Source organism: Oncorhynchus nerka, linkage group LG10 (genome assembly GCF_034236695.1).
Source record: "Oncorhynchus nerka isolate Pitt River linkage group LG10, Oner_Uvic_2.0, whole genome shotgun sequence".
Taxonomy (NCBI): Eukaryota; Metazoa; Chordata; class Actinopteri; order Salmoniformes; family Salmonidae; genus Oncorhynchus; species Oncorhynchus nerka.
Window position 1 is genome coordinate 31,493,312 of NC_088405.1, and position 16,923 is coordinate 31,510,234.

Here is a 16,923-nt window from a genome sequence, read left to right on the forward strand (position 1 = left end):
CCACATCCCCTCTCCCCTAGGAAGGGATAACAGAGAGGTTAGAGGGTCCAGATCACTGAGGGGAGGACAAAGGCCCGGCAATGTAAAGTAGAGCTGGGTATTGCCAGGGACCTCACGATACTTACAGTGCCTTGCGAAAGTATTCGGCCCCCTTGAACTTTGCGACCTTTTGCCACATTTCAGGCTTCAAACATAAAGATATAAAACTGTATTTTTTTGTGAAGAATCAACAATAAGTGGGACACAATCATGAAGTGGAACGACATTTATTGGATATTTCAAACGTTTTTAACAAAACTGAAAAATTGGGCGTGCAAAATTATTCAGCCCCCTTAAGTTAATACTTTGTAGCGCCACTTTTTGCTGCGATTACAGCTGTAAGTCGCTTGGGGTATGTCTCTATCAGTTTTGCACATCGAGAGACTGACATTTTTTCCCATTCCTCCTTGCAAAACAGCTCGAGCTCAGTGAGGTTGGATGGAGAGCATTTGTGAACAGCAGTTTTCAGTTCTTTCCACAGATTCTCGATTGGATTCAGGTCTGGACTTTGACTTGGCCATTCTAACACCTGGATATGTTTATTTTTTAACCATTCCATTGTAGATTTTGCTTTATGTTTTGGATCATTGTCTTGTTGGAAGACAAATCTCTGTCCCAGTCTCAGGTCTTTTGCAGACTCCATCAGGTTTTCTCCCAGAATGGTCCTGTATTTGGCTCCATCCATCTTCCCATCAATTTTAACCATCTTCCCTGTCCCTGCTGAAGAAAAGCAGGCCCAAACCATGATGCTGCCACCACCATGTTTGACAGTGGGGATGGTGTGTTCAGGGTGATGAGCTGTGTTGCTTTTACGCCAAACATAACGTTTTGCATTGTTGCCAAAAAGTTCAATTTTGGTTTCATCTGACCAGAGCACCTTCTTCCACATGTTTGGTGTGTCTCCCAGGTGGCTTGTGGCAATCTTTAAACTACACTTTTTATGGATATCTTTAAGAAATGGCTTTCTTCTTGCCACTCTTCCATAAAGGCCAGATTTGGCCAACTGATTGTTGTCCTATGGACAGAGTCTCCCACCTCAGCTGTAGATCTCTGCAGTTCATCCAGAGTGATCATGGGGCTCTTGGCTGCATCTCTGATCAGTCTTCTCCTTGTATGAGCTGAAAGTTTAGAGGGACGGCCAGGTCTTGGTAGATTTGCAGTGGTCTGATACTCCTTCCATTTCAATATTATCGCTTGCACAGTGCTCCTTGGGATGTTTAAAGCTTGGGAAATCTTTTTGTATCCAAATCCGGCTTTAAACTTCTTCACAACAGTATCTCGGACCTGCCTGGTGTGTTCCTTGTTCTTCATGATGCTCTCTGCGCTTTTAACCAGTTGCTCCTACCCTCTACTTTTTTGAACATTTTGTTAAAAATCGCGCAACATTTCAGCGCCCTGCTACTCATGCCAGGAATATAGTACGTTCATATGGTTAGAATGTGTGGATAGGAAACCCTCGGACGTTTTTAAAACTGGTTAAATCACGACTGTGGCTATAACATAACGTGCGTTACATCGGAAAGCGCAGGAAAACCTGATCACAGAAAATGGAAATAAATATCCTTGCGCCACTTCCAGCAATTGTTCACAGTGAGCCGAATTAGATAAGACTGAGCATTCAACTCCCACAGCATCCCCATGTTGTCTAGAGTCTTGTGAATTGAATCATCTTTGATTCTTGGTTGAACCGAAACAGGGCACCACTTACCTCCAGTCTCCGCCCAGATCATTCTGGAAGAGCTCTCTCGTGAAATTTTTCCAAGACGACAGCTAATGATTTTTACATCGCCTACGGATGATTTTTATCGCTTATTAACGTTTACTAATACCTAAAGTAGCATTACAAACGTATTTCGAAGTGTTTTGTGAAAGTTTATCGTCTACTTTTTGAATTTAAAAAATGACGTTACGTTGTGAAATCGCTGTTTTTTTGTTTATCACACAGTCTACATATAACGATATCTTGGCTTTATATGGCCCGATTTAATCGAAATAAAGACCCAATAGTGTTTATGGGACATCTAGGAGTGCCAACAAAGAAGATGGTGAAAGGTAATGACTGTTTTCTATTTTATTGTGCGGTTTGTGTAACGCCGAAATGCTAATTATTTTGTTTACGTCCCCTGCTGTGCTTTTGTGTTGTAGTGTATTGGTGCATGCTATCAGATAATAGCTTCTCATGCTGTCGCCGAAAAGCATTTTAAAAATCTGACTTGTTGCCTGGATTCACAACGAGTGTAGCTTTAATTCGATACCCTGCATGTGTATTTTAATGAACTTTTGAGTTTTAACTAATACTATTAGCATTTAGCGTAGCACATTTGCATTTCCAGAGCTCTAGTTGGGACGCAAGCGTCCCAAGTAGAAGCAAGAGGTTAACGGACCTCTGAGACTATCACAGTGCAGGTGCATTTATACGGAGACTTGATTACACACAGGTGGATTGTATTTATCATCATTAGTCATTTAGGTCAACATTGGATCATTCAGAGATCCTCACTGAACTTCTGGAGAGAGTTTGCTGCACTGAAAGTAAAGGGGCTGAATAATTTTGCACGCCCAATTTTTCAGTTTTCGATTTGTTAAAAAAGTTTGAAATATCCAATAAATGTCGTTCCACTTCATGATTGTGTCCCACTTGTTGTTGATTCTTCACAAAAAAATACAGTTTTATATCTTTATGTTTGAAGCCTGAAATGTGGCAAAAGGTCGCAAAGTTCAAGGGGGCCGAATACTTTCGCAAGGCACTGTAGGTGCCGATAAGATATATATTGCGATTCTCACGATTTCGATTCTGCAATTTTATTGCGATTCGATATTCCAAACATATTGCTCACCATATGTCTGCTGCAGAGGGACAAGAGAGAGCCACGAGAAAAAAATAGTTTTGATCAGTCATGTAAATAAAAGTGGCGAAAGCATATTGGCTCCCTATTTAAAAAGATATAGAACAAGCTATGGAGGACAACTACTGGAGTTTTGGTGCAGGTACCACCAACTAGAGCAAAAATATTGCCATAGTCAAAACAATACGATATATCATCAAAAATAATATCCCGAAATGTAACCGACAGTGCAAAAGAGACACGTTAAAATAGTAGAGAGACGTCTGTCAACATGTGACTTCCTTAGTAAAACAATGGACTCAATTCTTCGCAGACGGATACAAAAACTCTGCCTGAATGCGCCCGAAAGGCAGCAAGTGAGAAAAGGGAGAAGAGTGAGGGAGGCGCTACAGTAGAGGACAGTGTCTCGGGGGGCTCTGGGGGCAGAGATACGGTCCAGCGATCTCAACACCTTACAGATAAATCGATCACCTCTTGCTCCTGCCACACGACTCCGCTCAGAGAGGTGTTTGGGAGCTTTTTAATTGGTCGGGGACAGTCACACACTGCTTCCTGAGGCCCAGCGCTATTAGAGGTCCACAAAGAAAACAGACTATTTACACCGGCTCTTTCTCTGTTCAGGCAAGTGTACCGTACAGTACACCCACTCCCTTCCTATGACTCGTACCCCTAGGAAGGCGAGAAGTGCTACCATCCCCAACCACCCCCGCTGACACACATTTACACCCCCCTCCCCCCTATGGAGTCCTCACACTGTTCATGACTCACAGCTCCCTCTCGCCTCCATGCACAGGACGCAAGAATGGTCTTTCACAGCTGGCCAATCAATCGCTGAGGCTCCATATAACTGGTTGGTATGTGTGAGAGTGTAGTAAAAGTGTTTGTGTCGCTAGCCTTTTCTTTCTTTGAATAGGTTTGAGGCACTCCCACTCCAACTCCCAAAACAAGGGATTCCCTTCTTACCAATTAAAATGTATTTGGAACAATTTCTCCCAGGCTATCTTTTCTGTTTCTCCCTCACCATCTTTTATTAGAGGGCCTCCCTTTCTCCTCTTTCGTTCCCCAGCCTCTTGCCAGCATTCTCAATTCATTCCCAAATCAATTCTACCGTGCACACAAAAAGTCCTGGAGGACCCCACATGCACAGACCCGGGGGGACACACAAAAAGACAAAAGAGGAATCCACATGCACTGAAGTTGCATGCACATGCACACACAAACAGAAGCTGATTTGCTATGGGGCCTTAATCTGTAAGAGAGTGTTTTTGTTCATGGGGTGTATGTAGCTAAGGATGAGTGATGGTGAGAAGCTGTGTGGCTCTAGCTGAAGGCCAGTGAGCAGAGCAGCCACAGAGAGACACCAGGCAGTATGTAGGTGTGCATAGAGGAACAGGCTCATTCAGAGGGCCGAGCAGACAGGGCGCAGGAAACATCCCTTAATTAGCTCTCAGAGTTGGGGGGCTGCGAGGGTTCAAGGCCTTCCTCTTGGCACACGCACAGCGCTCACACACATCTCGCTCGCCCACAGCGCTCAAACACAAAACACTTACAGCGCTCACACATAGCAACGCACACACATAGTGACACACACAGCTTGTGCACACACACACACACACACACACACACACAGTAGTGCTGAGAGGGGACCACACAGGAGAGCTGCTTTTGTGCTTCTCCGCTCAGGTGGCCGCTTCAAACAGCACCACAGAGCACAGAGTCAACTGGGAGAGACATAGAAATAGAGAATGCAAAATGAAAACAGAGACAGAGAGACAGACAGAGACAGAGAGAAAGAGAGAGGGAGAGAGAGAAACACACAGAATATAAATAACCTACACAGGTCACCATATCCCTAGTCTGCATTGCGACACCTCTTAGCGGTCACCAACCTTTTCTGAGTTAAAATGAAAGCCAAGATCTACCACTCTGAATTATTTTTCAACATGACTTAAACAATGTGCACTACTTCAACATTACTCTAATAAAAACAGCTGTGTAGGAATGAAGTTTGGGCAGTAGGCCTAATAGATCACACAGCATGGCAATGCTTAACCTGCTAATAATGTCCATCTCAGACCATATTATATTTCACATTTCAAATAATAACAATTAATCAGCATGTGCATTAGTTGAGAGGCACAGCTGAGCATAAATTGAAATAATTCACTTTTTTATTTGACTGGACTGATGGTACCTGCATCTAAATAGTCAGTCTCAGCAGAGGGAGGGAGAGAGAAATTAGAGGGTCCGCCTCTCACAGTCCCTGCTCTTTCCCTCCCTCTGCTGAGACTGACCAGAGGGGGGGACACTGTCTTCCACCTGATGGCCACACTCGAGTTGCACCGCATTATTTCTGCCTTACGCACAAATTCACGTTGTTGTTCCTATGACCAAAGAAAGTGAACTATTCCTCGATATAAAAGATACAATTGGTTACTGGCAACTCATTCATTTCAGCTGCGGTGCTGGTTGTAGCACAAGTGGAAGTAGGGAGAAGCAAGCGTGATGGATTGTAAAAGTATTGAATAAAAACAGTGTTGACAGTGCTTTAAGAAATTTCAACATGAACCCTCCTAAAAACACAAGCGCGTTACTGTATTCTTTGACAGTCTCTCGCTGGTCATGGTTTTAAAGTTAGGAAATTTCACGTAGCTTAGTATCAAACTATTATTTATTCGAATGACAAGCGCAGCAATGTGCACCTGGCAGTAGGCTACGTGCTAATGTTCGTTCCATAATGCAATTAGCAGGAAAACAGTTGTGAAAAGATCCCTGCACATGAGGGCAGTTTTATGTAACAGATGAAAATATCAGTTCTAAATATAGGAAGAGGGGAGATCTAATATGCAACAACTAACATGGGTTGATAATATGACTAGGATTGTGCCTTTGGCTACTGGACAATGAAAGAAAGTTGATAAAAAATAATTGCCTCCACAGATATGGTCGGATTTTGGCTCGGCTACTTTGAAGCAAGGTAAGACATGTAAAACATTCAAGTTTCAAACAATGAAGTATATGTTTTTAAAATGCATACAGCTCATTGCAAAGTGGTGTGTGATGCGCTGATGAAGCCTGCCTTCCGTTGCCTATGCATGTGCTGTATGAGATGCTGTAAGCTACTACAAAACTAATATATTGTACACGTGCCAATTTAATTCCACAAAATTACGCAAATTAACCTATAGGCCGATAAGTGTGACCAGTCAAATGTATTTACATAGACTGGTATTTCCACCAACGAAGCCTAAAAAGCATTTATTTAGCAATGGAATTTTATAATTTCTTCACTCGGACGATTAATTTGATTTATCGGCATTTCCACATTTTATTTTTTTCATCTGCCAAAAGCTGACTATTCCCAGCTAATGGGAATAGTCAAACACAAGCCTGACCGCTCGGACTGACTAGTGAGCCGTCAATCACATCAGGACCCTCCATTACTGTGAGAAAACTCGCCCTGAGGGCTTTCTCTGGCTTCCTGTTTGGTCGAGGTCAGGGGTTAATTATAGTGTTACAGAAACAGAGATGTCACATCTCACATCTCGCCCTTGAGATGGGACCTTGAGGGTCACTGGCGTGTAATGACTGACACATTTGTCATCATGTTTCTTCTCGCTGACAGAAGTGCTGACCATCTCTGGCTTTCGTAATGAGGTGACGGCATTGCTCACTCAAAGGCTTTTCATCACATTACTGAATGAAAGCACAGACTGATGTACTTCACACAAGCACCATCAATACGGAGGTTTATTATAGGTGCATGGAAGGCCGACCGTAGTCCTTTCTTTATAAGAAAAACAGCATATTTATCAAGATTAATTTTGAATCAAGAGCAGAAGACTACCACTTCAGGTGACCTATTTACACACAGCCATTACACTGCTAGGGCAGACAACACAAGCCACTCACTTAAGCATTTACATGTCTTTGGGGAAGGCTGAGCAGAGCTGAGTTTTTAGTGCAGCTGCTCTTATGCGCCTTACCCTTTTCCACCAGTGCTGTTCACGCAGTTAAGCAATGAAATTACAATATTATAGAGGCAGTCGACGCTTGAGAGATCCATGGAGAATGGAAGAACATAGGTGAAAATAGGAAATATGAAGTGTTTATTTTTAAGGGCTGGTAAGAGTCTACTTAGCCCAGGTCGTTAGACTTGACAAACAGAGCTAACAATAGGAAAACAACACTAACAGCCATTAACAATTCTATATAATCTTAAGCTCCATTTCTTCACCTGAATATACTGGGTATTTTAGTCTCCCTTGGCTACAGACACAGCGAGCGCAGGCAGGCGGGCGGGCAGGCAGGCGGGCGGGCAGGCAGGCAGAGGCAACGCGATCAGGTAGGCAGGGGATTAATAAAGAGATCCAGCCGTTGCGTGTTCTCTGGCTCTGGGTAGATAAAAGCAATTTGGGAGTTGGAGCACATCAAAGACAAAGGGACTGTTGTTTTTTTTTTACCATGACAGAGGGCTATTTATCTTCCCCACAGTGGCCAGCATGCTAATCTCAGGCTGCTGCCAACCTTGCTACAAAACATCTGGACTCTCCACACACAGGTACACACACAGATACTCTTGACACACAGAACCACACTGGCACACAGAACCACACAGGCACACAGAACCACACAGGCACACACAAAGCTCTTCCAAGTATAGAAGGAGAGGACAGCAGTCAGCCAGCATAAAGTCGAGAAATATACATCAAATCAAATGAGTGGTACCTCTTTGAATGCTACAACTGCTACAATCTCCATAATTCTATAAGCTCTTAATGTATTTTCCCTCTCAACAGCAGGGCACTTTGACATCCACATCGCTGCACTAAAATAACCAAGACAAAAAAACATGGGAAAAGTGACAAACTGCACGTGTGTGTATTCCATTATATTCATCCTTGAGCGCAGAGGGCATTCTAATGTATATCTGCTATGCCGTGAAACATGAGCTTTGACACACAGAGAGAAACACTACAAATAGATTTACCAGAACATTAATAGTACAAACACAGTCCACTGTGCAGATGAAAAGAACATTTGTTAGGGCCAGTAAATTCAATGTTTCCCATAAATGAGTCCTCTGAAATTTCATCAAAGTGTAATTCAACAATAACAGGCCTACGCAGGGATATGGATATTAGCAGCTAGCTACTACACTGTATCCATGAATACTAACAGCTACATTTAGTACAGATATGCTGTGTAAGAAAAAAAGATGCACATTTCTGCCTTTTGTTAGAATGCCTCGCGGAACATTGACCCCTTCATAGACTTTGACCCAGATACATAGCGACCTTAACACCGGCGAAAACAGAGAGAAAACAATCTCCTGTACAAAAGTCAAACACACTCGGCCTCTTTACACCACACTACTGTGACGTACAGGACTCAAATCTCTCTAACAATAAAGCAGGCATTTTGACTGCTCCTGAATTAAACAATTGTATTACTCTGCCATTTAAGTCATGCCCCCCTCAGTCCTTGACTTTTCCTAAATAGGTCTATATTACACACTGCCGTTGTTAGAATCTTAGCATCACAAACCAAACTGGAGTTACAAGCAGTTTAAATGAGGGAATGTCATTTTCTTGGGGGAGTGCCCAGTGCAGTGCCCAGCTGATAATCACCCTGATAGTTGCCCTGAAACTGAACCTAAACTATACAGAAACGACATTTCACACATAACAGATGAAATGAATGATAGTATAGCATAATGAGGGAGAAAAGGGGGAGTTGATGAGCGAGGGGGAAGCGAACGATGTATAATAATGTAATCACCAACTGTGAATGAAGAACAGGGCGGACCATTCTACTGTATTGATCCATTCTAAAATCTCAAAATGGTATGTATCCTATATCAGTCCAGTGAATCCCAGCAGTCTTATCAGTCTCCTCTGGCCTACTTGAAGTGGGCTACACAGTGGGAGTGTGGGTAATTGTACATGCTGAAGTGGGCTACACAGTGGGAGTGTGGGTAATTGTACATGCTGAAGTGGGCTACACAGTGGGAGTGTGGGTAATTGTACATGCTGAAGTGGGCTACACAATGGGAGTGTGGGTAATTGTACATGCTGAAGTGGGCTACACAATGGGAGTGTGGGTAATTGTACATGCTGAAGTGGGCTACACAGTGGGAGTGTGGGTAATTGTACATGCTGAAGTGGGCTACATAGTGGGAGTGTGGGTAATTGTACATGCTGAAGTGGGCTACACAGTGGGAGTGTGGGTAATTGTACATGCTGAAGTGGGCTACACAGTGGGAGTGTGGGTAATTGTACATGCTGAAGTGGGCTCCACAGTGGGAGTGTGGGTAATTGTACATGCTGAAGTGGGCTCCACAGTGGGAGTGTGGGTAATTGTACATGCTGAAGTGGGCTCCACAGTGGGAGTGTGGGTAATTGTACATGCTGAAGTGGGCTACACAGTGGGAGTGTGGGTAATTGTACATGCTGAAGTGGGCTCCACAGTGGGAGTGTGGGTAATTGTACATGCTGAAGTGGGCTCCACAGTGGGAGTGTGGGTAATTGTACATGCTGAAGTGGGCTCCACAGTGGGAGTGTGGGTAATTGTACATGCTGAAGTGGGCTCCACAGTGGGAGTGTGGGTAATTGTACATGCTGAAGTGGGCTCCACAGTGGGAGTGTGGGTAATTGTACATGCTGAAGTGGGCTACACAGTGGGAGTGTGGGTAATTGTACATGCTGAAGTGGGCTCCACAGTGGGAGTGTGGGTAATTGTACATGCTGAAGTGGGCTACACAATGGGAGTGTGGGTAATTGTACATGCTGAAGTGGGCTCCACAGTGGGAGTGTGGGTAATTGTACATGCTGAAGTGGGCTCCACAGTGGGAGTGTGGGTAATTGTACATGTTGAAGTGGGCTCCACAGTGGGAGTGTGGGTAATTGTACATGCTGAAGTGGGCTACACAGTGGGAGTGTGGGTAATTGTACATGCTGAAGTGGGCTCCACAGTGGGAGTGTGGGTAATTGTACATGCTGAAGTGGGCTACACAGTGGGAGTGTGGGCTACACAGTGGGAGTGTGGGTAATTGTACATGCTGAAGTGGGCTACACAGTGGGAGTGTGGGTAATTGTACACGCTGAAGTGGGATCCACAGTGGGAGTGTGGGTAATTGTACACGCTGAAGTGGGCTACACAGTGGGAGTGTGGGTAATTGTACATGCTGAAGTGGGCTCCACAGTGGGAGTGTGGGTATTGTACAGTGGGAGTGGGCTACACAGTGGGAGTGTGGGCTACACAGTGGGAGTGTGGGTAATTGTACATGCTGAAGTGGGCTCCACAGTGGGAGTGTGGGTAATTGTACATGCTGAAGTGGGCTCCACAGTGGGAGTGTGGGTAATTGTACATGCTGAAGTGGGCTACACAGTGGGAGTGTGGGTAATTGTACATGCTGAAGTGGGCTCCACAGTGGGAGTGTGGGTAATTGTACACGCTGAAGTGGGCTACACAGTGGGAGTGTGGGCTACACAGTGGGAGTGTGGGTAATTGTACATGCTGAAGTGGGCTCCACAGTGGGAGTGTGGGTAATTGTACATGCTGAACGCCTTTCCATATCTGGGAAAACATCGGGTGGCAATTGAGCAAGTGTCAGAGAATGTGGTAACCAGGGCTTGTGGAACTTACGTTGGCATGGGGAGAAATGTCACCATGGACAATTTCTTCACTTCACTGTCATTGGCGAACAAGTTGCTTACCAAGAAGACAAGCCTTGTCGGCACCATGAACAAAGTGAGAAGGGAGCACCATCCCTCTGCGCCAAATAAGGCACCTTATGACGAGAATGACGAGGCAAAACTCACAAGGCAAGAAAGAACATTTCTGTCACCAGTACAATGAGCACACCGACAGGGACAGAGAGAAAACCGGAGACTATTATGCACTACAACCAAACGAAGGTATGTCAAAGTGAGTCAAGCAAGTGAAAGTGACAAAGATGTGTGTCGACAAGGGATAACAGCTAAATGAAATCCAACTGATCCCAGGACGCACACAATGTAAGCACGAGCTGACAATAATTGACTATTTTTGACTGCTCTCATAAGGACGCATTCATTATTATGCCATTTTGGCTTTTGTGCTGATTTTCACTATTTATCAAGCACACTTGGCACTTATTGTGTTTAGGCTACTGATGTTTTCCCCATTTGACCGTGAGTCTTGGTGGTTGGGGTGTTTTCTATTTTATTTTTTACTTAAGCTGTGACCGTGTTCCAACACATATGCTTTCTGTTTCATAGTTGCAACAAAGGCAACGTATTACACTGAACAAAGATATAAACTCAACATGTAAAGTGTTGGTCCCATGTTTCAAATAAAAGATCCGAGAAATGTTTCATATGCACAAAAAGCGTTTCTCTCAAATGCCGTGTAGAAATTTGTTTACATCCCTGTTAGTGAGGATTTCTCCTTTCCCAAGATAATCCATAAACCTGACAGGTGTGGCATATCAAGAAGCTGATTAAACAGCATAATCATTACACAGGTGCATCTTGTGCTGGGGACAATAAAAGGACACTAAAAGATGCAGTTTTGTAACACAACACCTCAGATGTCTCAAGTCCTGACGGAGTGTGCAATTGGTATGCTGATACCAGAGCTGTTGCCAGATAATTAAAATGTTAATTTCTCTACCATAAGCCACCTCCAATGTCGTTTTAGAGAATTTGACAGTACGTCCCAACCGGCCTCACAATGACAAGTCGGTTTGCTGATGTCAACGTTCAGAGTATCCCCATGGTGGCGGTGGGGTTATGGTATGGGCAGGCATAAGCTACGAACAATGAAACACAATTGCATTTTATCAATGGCAATTTGAATGCACAGAGATACCGTGATGAGATCCTGAGGCCCATTGTCATGGTATTCATCCGCCGCCATCACCTCATGTTTCAAGAATCTGTACACTATTTTTGGAAGCTGAAAATGTACCAGTTCTTCCATGGCCTGCATACTCACCAGACATGTCACCCATTGAGCATGTTTTATTTTTTTATTTAACTAGGCAAGTCAGTTAAGAACAAATTCTTATTTTCAATGACGGCCTACGAACAGTGGGTTAACTGCCTGTTCAGAGGCAGAGCGACAGATTTGTACCTTGTCAGCTCGGGGGTTTGAACTTACAACCTTCCGGTTACTAGTCCAACGCTCTAACCACTAGAAGGATTCTCTCGATCGATGTGTACGACAGCGTGTTCCAGCCATTGCAGGGAAGTGGGACAACATTTCCCAGGCCTAATGAACTCTATGCGAAGGAGGTATGTTGCGCTGCATGTGGGAAAATGGTGGTCACACCAGATACTGACTGGCTTTCTGATCCACGCCCCTACCATTTTTTAAGGAATGTGTGACCAACAGACGCATATCTGTATTCCCAGTCATGTGAAATCCATAGATTAGGGCCGAATAAAATTATTTCCATTGACTGATTTCCTTATATGAACTGTAACTCAGTCAAATCTTTGACATTTTTATATGTTGCGTTTATATTTTTGTTCATTATAATTACACTGTTAGAAAGTTGCTGTCAGAATGACACCTCACTAGCTTGAAGGGGGGTCTCTCGAGGCCCAACGGTTCTAATGATGAGAGGTCTACCACACTACACCTCCGGAGGATTTTAAAATATCCACACATTTGTGAACCATTGCATTAATCAAGTGTGCAACACTATGTGCAATATGGTTTAGATGAGAAGCTCCTGTATAGTTTGAATTGCCATTTTGTGTGTCTATATACTATGGTATTTACGGTATGTTTAATAAATGCACTCACACATGAAGCAGGAATGTGACTTTGGCCACACCATATCCAAGATTAGTGTACACAGAAAAGTTGCAAATCTGATGTAAATCCACCTAGAGTCTCTGACCTCTTGTTGCTGTGGAGACTTCCTCTGGTGCTGTCCTTGTGTCTGTCCCTCAGGCGTGTTGCGTATGTCTGTCCGTCAGTCTCAGAAGGCCTGTAGAAGGGACAAATTGAGGGTCAAGGCCAGGCATATGGACAGCCCTGCTAGGTAAGGCAGCACCATCATGGTAACTATTAGCTTTAGCTAGGTATGTATCTGGTCAATGGAAGGCTGCCTCCGCCTCTCAACAGCAACAGCCTTCAATGCAAACAAACACATGAAAACTCCCACATGGAAATTTATGAAAGGAGGTAGGCAAAGCATTGGGTTAGCATTTGTTTACCTCCACCACCCCTCCTAAACGAGGAATATCATGATAGACCAAATCAAAGGACTTTGTGTACCAGAACAGTGTTTCTCCTTCAGCTAGCACTGCTCTTACACAACAGATTCAACTATTCAAATAATCACCCACGTGATCATGTGAAACCCAGCGTGCATTCTGTCTAGGGGGATTCATCACAGCTCTACAATGACACTCTCCCTTTTGTGTATGTGTATATGAGCAACACAGTACAGAGGGTGGCTCCTTTGTTCTCCACCACCCAGAATCCCATTTTAAATGTTTCATAGTGCTCAGAGACCGCAGCCATCTCCTCTGTGGGAGGGGGGACCGGGGGGAACAGCGCAAGAGGACCGACACAACACACATACTTGTTAATCTAAAACCAGTGACATAAAAACATATGTACACAAGTGGGAACCAAAACAAATCTCACACAACACCTTAGTTAACCAGAATTCATAGAATTCAAGTCACATACTGAGTATATGTTGTGTATCAGAGTCCCCTAGTAGGACCTCTCCTCCCAGATCCAGTGGCTATCCTAATATTGATAGTGCAGCTCAAACAAACCCTGGCTATCAGAGCTGGCTGCTCACCAGAATCAACACAGAAGACCGTGGCTAGAGCTATGGCCCATTCTCTAACATAGAGCATCAGACTAACCTGTGGTGTTAGAGCGCCCGTAGGAGGCACTCTTTCCTCTGGTCAAAAAATAATGAATATATCCCAATGTCCCAGGGCAGTGATTGGGGACATTGTGTGTCAATGTGTTTTCAACAGGACAATGACCCAACACACCTCAAGGCTGTGTACAGGCTATGTGAGCAAGGAGAGTGATGGAGTGCTGCATCAGATGACCTGGCCTCCACAATCACCTAACCTCAACCCAATTGAGATGGTTTGGGATGAGTTGGACTACAGAGTGAAGGAAAAGCAGCCAACAAGTGCTCAGCATATGTGGGAACTCCTTCAAGACTGTATTCCAAGAGAAGCTGGTTAAAAGAATGCCAAGCTGTCATCAAGGAGAAGGGTGGCCACTTTGAATAATCTCAAATATAAAATATATTTTGTTTAACACTTTTTTGGTTACTACATGATTTCATTATATAAATAATATATTAGTGATGCACCGATATGACATTTTTGAAGGCCAGCATCCCGGAGTCGCCTCTTCACTGTTGACATTGAGACTGGTGTTTTGCGGGTACTATTTAATGAAGCTGCCAGTTGAGGACTTGTGAGGCGTCTGTTTCTCAAACTAGACACTAATGTACTTGTCCTCTTGCTCAGTTGTGCACCGGGGCCTCCCACTCCTTTCTATTCTGGTTAGAGCCCGTTTGCGCTGTTCTGTGAAGGGAGTAGTACACAGCGTTGTACGAGATCTTCAGTTTCTTGGTAATTTCTCATGTAGAATTGCCTTCATTTCCCAGAACAAGAATAGACTGACGAGTTTCAGAAGAAAAGCTTTGTTTCTGGCCATTTTGAGTCTGTAATCGAACCCACAAACGCTGATGCTCCAGATACTCAACTAGTCTAAAGAATGTCAGTTTTATTGCTTCTTTAATCAGAACAACAGTTTTCAGCTGTGCTAACAATTGCAAAGGAGTTTTCTAATGATCAATTAGCCTTTTAAAATGATAAACTTGGATTAGCTAACACAGGAGTGATGGTTGCTGATAATGGGCCTCTGAAATATCTACATAGACGTACATAAAACATATTTTAAAAAGCAGTTTCCAGCTACAATAGTCATTTACAACATTAACAACGTCTACACTATTTCTGATCAATTTGATGTTATTTTAATGGACAAAAAAATGACCCCAAACGTTTGAACGGTAGCGTATGTATATTACCGTTCAAAAGTTTGGGGTCATTTATATATATATATGTTTTATATATACACTGCTCAAAAAAATAAAGGGAACACTTAAACAACACAATGTAACTCCAAGTCAATCACACTTCTGTGAAATCAAACTGTCCACTTAGGAAGCAACACTGATTGACAATAAATTTCACATGCTGTTGTGCAAATGGAATAGACAACCGGTGGAAATTATAGGCAATTAGCAAGACACCCCCAATAAAGGAGTGGTTCTGCAGGTGGTGACCACAGACCACTTCTCAGTTCCTATGCTTCCTGGCTGATGTTTTGGTCATTTTTGAATGCTGCCGGTGCTTTGACTCTAGTGGTAGCATGAGACGGAGTCTACAACCCACACAAGTGGCTCAGGTAGTGCAGCTCATCCAGGATGGCACATCAATGCGAGTTGTGGCAAGGTTTGCTGTATATGTCAGCGTAGTGTCCAGAGCATGGAGGCGCTACCAGGAAACAGGCCAGTACATCAGGAGATGCGGAGGAGGCCGTAGGAGGGCAACAACCCAGCAGCAGGACCGCTACCTCCGCCTTTGTGCAAGGAGGAGCACTGTCAGAGCCCTGCAAAATTACCTCCAGCAGGCCACAAATGTGCATGTGTCTGCTCAAACGGTCAGAAACAGACTCCATGAGGGTGGCATGAGGGCCCGACGTCCACAGGTGGGGGTTGTGCTTACAGCCCAACACCGTGCAGGACGTTTGGCATTTGCCAGAGAACACCAAGATTGGCAAATTCGCCACTGGCGCCCTGTGCTCTTCACAGATGAAAGCAGGTTCACACTGAGCACGTGACAGACGTGACAGAGTCTGGAGACGCCGTGGAGAACGTTCTGCTTCCTGCAACATCCTCCAGCATGACCGGTTTGGTGGTGGGTCAGTCATGGTGTGGGGTGGCATTTCTTTGGGGGGCCGCACAGCCCTCCATGTGCTCGCCAGAGGTAGCCTGACTGCCATTAGGTACCGAGATGAGATCCTCAGACCCCTTGTGATACCATATGCTGGTGCGGTTGGCCCTGGGTTCCTCCTAATGCAAGACAATGCTAGATCTCATGTGGCTGGAGTGTGTCAGCAGTTCCTGCAAGAATAATGCATTGATGCTATGGACTGGCCCACCCGTTCCCCAGACCTGAATCCAATTGAGCACATCTGGGACATCATGTCTCGCTCCATCCACCAACAGACTGTCCAGGAGTTGGCGGATGCTTTAGTCCAGGTCTGGGAGGAGATCCCTCAGGAGACCATCCGCCACCTCATCAGGAGCATGCCCAGGCGTTGTAGGGAGGTCATACAGGCACGTGGAGGCCACACACTACTGAGCCTCATTTTGACTTGTTTTAAGGACATTACATCAAAGTTGGATCAGCCTGTAGTGTGGTTTTCCACTTTAATTTGGAGTGTGACTCCAAATCCAGACCTCCATGGGTTGATAACATTGATTTCCATTGATCATTTTTGTGTGATTTTGTTGTCAGAACATTCAACTATGTAAAGAAAAAAGTGTTTAATAAGAATATTTAATTCATTCAGATCTAGGATGTGTTATTTTAGTGTTCCCTTTATTTTTTGAGCACTATATATATATATATATATATATATATATATATATATATAAATAAATAAATTAAACTATCACCTAAAAGAACAACTTGAAGAACACCAGACTTGTGCACATACTCCTCCAGGCCTAGGACCCTCACACTACCTGGATTCAGAGCCTGCCCCTCTACTTCCTACCTCCCTCTTCCTTCCTCATGACACACACTCTCTTCTTCCCTTCACATCACTCAATATCCCCTCCCTTTGTTTCTCCCTCGACCCCTCTCATGACCCCCCTTCCCTCTCCTCCATTCCCCAGGGCGAGGTGGGGGGAGTCTATTATCAATCTATTCAGCCATAAGGCCACTAACTGATTGGCTAATGGGCGGTCCCTCTCCCTCTATCAGTG

The 16,923-nt window shown here is 44.2% G+C and overlaps 1 protein-coding gene across 1 annotated transcript in view; it reads right to left on the reverse strand.

The window, feature by feature from the left end:
- Positions 1-16,923, reverse strand: part of LOC115135140 (bifunctional heparan sulfate N-deacetylase/N-sulfotransferase 2-like) — a 180,769-nt gene that overhangs the window by 30,301 nt on the left and 133,545 nt on the right. The window contains 1 exon segment of the mRNA XM_029669478.2: positions 12,778-12,867. The gene's annotated coding sequence lies outside the window, so the exon portion shown is untranslated.